Source organism: Acomys minous (assembly GCF_964271855.1).
Source record: "Acomys minous genome assembly, chromosome: 4".
NCBI classification, from domain to species: Eukaryota; Metazoa; Chordata; class Mammalia; order Rodentia; family Muridae; genus Acomys; species Acomys minous.
In genome coordinates, this window is record NC_140486.1 from 11,066,725 (window position 1) to 11,071,313 (window position 4,589).

Below are 4,589 nucleotides of genomic sequence, written 5' to 3' on the forward strand. Positions count from 1 at the left end.
GGGTATACCTAGGTGGTAGAGCACTTACCTACCATGTGTTAGGCCCTAGGTTCAATCCTATGGCCCACACAAACATCACAAACATAGAGAAGAGACAAGCAGACCTCTGTGAGTTCAAGACTGGCTTGGACTACATAGCAAATTCTAGGTCAATCTGAGGAGCATAGTGAGACCCTGTCAAGGATGATGATGGTGATGGTGATGGTGATGATGGGGTGGTGATGATGATGATGATGATGATGCAAATGTAAAATAAAGAGCTGGGCTCTCTGTAGCCTCCTCTTGCTTCCAAGTTCAGAGTGCAGAGTCTACTGGGCTGCGAAGGGCAGAGGGGAGACACGGGGAGAATGGCTGACATAGTAGAACTGTATTCCTCTTAGAACTGAGCCTGCAGCTCCTTGGCCTGCATCTGGCCTATGGTAAGGACACGCTGAGCATCAGTTTCTACACGGTCACATCTCCTTGCTGGAATTTCCAAAGCCCCCAGAGCTCTCAAAACCCAAAGAGTTTCATAGCTCATCAGACAGTATGTGGCGTGGTCTGGTCGGGGTCTGTTTGTCATGAGGACTTCAGAGAGAGAGAGAGAGCTCAAGGGGCGGAGGGAGGGCTTACCTGGCACACACGGGCCCCAAGTGCCATCCTCAACACTGAAAGAAAGAGAGAAAAAACCAAATGGAGTAGGTTTGAACAATCTGGCCACCAACACCTATGAGGAGTGGTGCTGACCCAAACCTCACTGGGGCATTCTGAGTTGAGTGAGTACTTGCTTTCTAGAATCTTGTGAAACAGAGCTGGCCCTGGGAACCCATTCCTATTATGAAGCCAGGCTCTCTGTCTTATCTTGCTCATTGACCATCCATGTGATGGAGGGTGTGATGGGTAGATCCCAAGGTGGCCCTAAGGCTCAGTGACACCCCCCCCCCCTTTTTTTTTTTTTTTACTATGAGTAGGATCTAATAATGGTTCAGTTTAAAAATCAGCTGGACTGGATTAAGTAAGTACCTAGGGAACTGAGAGTAACTGTAAAGACATTTCTAGAGAAGTTGAAAGGCCATAGTCATCTGCCCCCCCCCCCCATACAATGCTTGTTTCCTTCTACCATGGACCAGACAAGAGCTCCAGGATCTCTGGCCTTTAAGCCATGTCCTTGTGAGTTCTCAGGCATTCACCTTCATGCTAAGACCTGGTTTTGAGGTCTTTGGACATGGACTGTAGTGCAGGTACCTGCCTTGGAACTTCTCAGCCTCCATAATCACACAAACATGAAGCTATTCTCCGAATAGACCCTGTATTCAGCTATTGTTTTTTCCTGTTTTGTTTGTAAGACACGATTTCCCACATTGTTCCGGTGCTCCTGGCCCAGGCATGTGTGTTAGCTATTTTTTTTTTTTGGTTTTTCGAGACAGGGTTTCTCTGTGTAGCCTTGGCTGTCCTGGACTCACTTTGTAGACCAGGCTGGCCTCGAACTCACAGTGATCCACCTGCCTCTGCCTCCCGAGTGCTGGGATTACAGGCATGCGCCACCACGCCTGGCTGTGTTAGCTATTTTTTTGCTTCCGTAACCAAATACGGACAAGAGGCGACTTAGGGGAGAAAATCTGTTGTTGGCTCACAGTCGGAGGATTCAATTCTCTTCCAGATAACCAACAGAATACAGCGAAGTCAAGAGTTGTCGTGGCATTAGAAGTGTAGCCCAATGGTAAAGGTCCTGGCTTAAGTGAATAAATATGTAATAAGTATGTAATATTTGTGGGAGGACTGTGGGAGGTAGCTGAGCACTCATGGGCAGCCTTTACCTGTGGTCACATCCAGCAGACCACCAGCAAGGGAATAAGAGTTCTGCCAACAGCCCAAGGAATCTCCAGGCGGGTGGGGGTGGGGTCTTTCCTCAGCAAAGTCCCTGTGGGCTCTAGGCTGCTGCCCCTACTCTACACCTTGATCTCAGCTTCTGAGAGCTAAAGGCAGTGCCAAGTGGCCCTGGCATGGCTCTTCCAACCCAGGAATTCTGCTAAGGGATTTCTGGCTTCATCTGAGAGATGGGGCACTTGCTATACAGCCTGGGAGCCAGGAGCCAGAGATGCCTTTATCAGCGGTCCCCTCCCCCTAGCCCCCAGTTACCCACCTGTAAGCCAGGGGATGGCCTAGACTCACACCCCCCCACCCCCCCACCTCCAGAGTTGTGATGCTGAAGTGGCTACTGCACAGACACAGGAAGCACAGAGAGCTGGGCACTCATCCTGGGTGCCTCCTGACCCATCTGCTGGGCTGCCCACTGACAGCAGCTGGCTTGGCTCCTGGTTACAGAGGGAATCAGTTTTCAAGAGCAGGGGAAAAAAAAAACATTCTCTTTTTCCTGCTTGGAAGGCAAGCTCCACTGTGCTAGACACTGGTACCGCCATATTTAGGAAAGGGAAAAGGTCACAGCTTGAGATTCACATCTCAAGCTTTGGAAGCTCTTGTCCTTGTCCTTTAGAACTGACCTGGGTGCTCTGGAGCAGTGGAGCGAGGATTGGAGTCAGGTTTCCTGTCGGCTCCTGGCAAACTTCTGAAGCCACAAGGCTGCGTGCTTCTGTACTCCCCAGCGCAGCCAACCATCATGTCTCCCACATCCCACCTCTCTGGCTATCATCCCCACCCTCCCTAGCACCCCCACTCTGACCACCCACTCACCCCAGGAGTAGTGCATCATGGGCCCTTTGCTTCCCCTCCCCCCAGACACTCCCTTGCATACACAGCTGAACTCTCATCTGCCTAGCTAAAGGGATTGTCCCTTATAAAATTCCTTTGGGGATGATCTCATTAAGCCTGGTTATGGGCCACTTCTATTTCAGGGACAGTAAATTTGCTGCAATCTATGGGCAGCTAGTTAATTGAAACCTGAGGAAGGGGTGGTAGTAGAGAAAGCCTGGACGCACAGGGACTGGATGGCTAAGTCGGGAGCTGGCACAGGGTATATTGGAGGCGGCTGGGGTACAGGAGGAGCTGGGGTACATGTGGAGGCAACTGATAAAGGAGAAGACCCGAGCTGCATAGGGGGAGGGAACAAGCTGCATAGAGGGAGAGTCAGCACGGCCTAGAGCAGTGAGCTGGCCTTGTAACTGCCTGCCAAGCTAGCTTTGTGCTCACCCCAGCCAGCCCGAGTCCAGACTGGCCCCACGCGATAAGGACCTAGGCCAGGATGCGGCCACTGCGATGGAAAAGAAGGAGAAACAAGAGACCTTGGAAACTAATTTGATATGGGGATGAAGGAGAGGAAGGAGCCCAAGATGACCTTTAAAGATCCCTGGAACGGGGACAGGAGCCAGAGCGCGAGCCTGGTGGAGGCCTCAGGCCAACGCCAAGTTCATTCGCTCTATTGTTTGAAGAGTCTCTCTTCACTCACATCTTTAAAAAGCACTTCCTGTCTTCCAGCTCTTGCGCTGTTCGTCTATTCATGCTCACACTCAGCTCATAAGTTCCCGTAGCCCAGCGCTTAAGCCGAGCCCAGACAGGACAAGCACAAACACCTTGGGGCAGACACTTGGAACCAACCCCTGCAGAACAGCTAGCTGCACTTAGAACCTTTTTGACTTCGGTTCCCTCTCTTCAAGCAGTTTGAGCTAGTTTTCAGGACACCTGCTGCAGAGCAAAGAACACAGACACTGGAAAAGCTTCTGGTAGCCTCAGGTCAGGTGGGCTTGAGACTTTGGTAGTGCTGGGGACAAGCAGCCTCTAACCCGGCCGCTGCTCTCTGGTGGTCTCTTAACGTCTAGGAGTGTAAAAGAAGCTGGTAGGCATTGGTGATTTCCCAAAACTTTGTTATCTATCTATCTATCTATCTATCTATCTATCTATCTATCTATCTATCTGTTCTCTTATTGAATGGATGTGGAAATTCCTGCCAGTGTGGTCTTAGGCTGTGAACGTAGCTGAGTGGTACTGTGTGGGCCTAACAAGTGTGAGGGCCTGCATCTGATCCCCAGCACTACCAGGACAAAGAGAATATGTAGCTGGGTTTCTATTCAAGTGTCTAGCAGCCCTTTGGCTCAGGAAAGGACCACAGTGGCTTGTGCCATGCACCTTCATTGTAATTCCTTGTTATTTTCATATGGCTAGGGGTGATGTGTGAGCCTGCTTTGGTGAGGGTCTCTGGACCCCCTTTCTCTATTTCTATTTACCAGGTGTGATAATACAAGCCTTTAATCCCAGCACTCAGGAGGCAATGGCAGGCAGATTCTCTTTGAGTTGGGTGGTAGGGAGGGTAGCCTGGTCCTATATAGAGAGTTCCAGGATGGCTGGGACTATGTAGTGAGACTATGTCTCAAAAAAACCAAACCAACCAACCAACCAAACAAACAAAATCAGGATTTATTTTTACTTATATGCCTCTGTGTATAGGCGTGGATTTCCAGGGAGACCAGAAGAGGCTGTGTGATGCCCTGGAGCTGCAGTTACAGTTATGAGCTGCCTGGTGTGGGTGCTGGGGACCCAGCATGTCCCGTCATGCGGATCCACCTCCCCAGCCATTCTAGCCTGCCTCTCAGCGAAGGGAAAATGACTCGCTCGGTACAAGATACAGGAGTTGCTGGGAAGGAGCAGCCCGGACCTGT

General features: G+C 50.6%; 1 long non-coding RNA gene across 1 annotated transcript; it reads right to left on the reverse strand.

Annotated features, from left to right (window-relative positions):
* Positions 1-216: 216 nt before the first annotated feature.
* Positions 217-2,607, reverse strand: LOC311596028. Its single transcript, XR_014778673.1, has 3 exons — positions 2,481-2,607; positions 613-647; positions 217-316 (listed from the first exon to the last, which is right to left on the reverse strand). It is a non-coding gene; the product is annotated as an uncharacterized lncRNA (long non-coding RNA).
* Between the last annotated feature and the right edge of the window lie 1,982 nt (positions 2,608-4,589).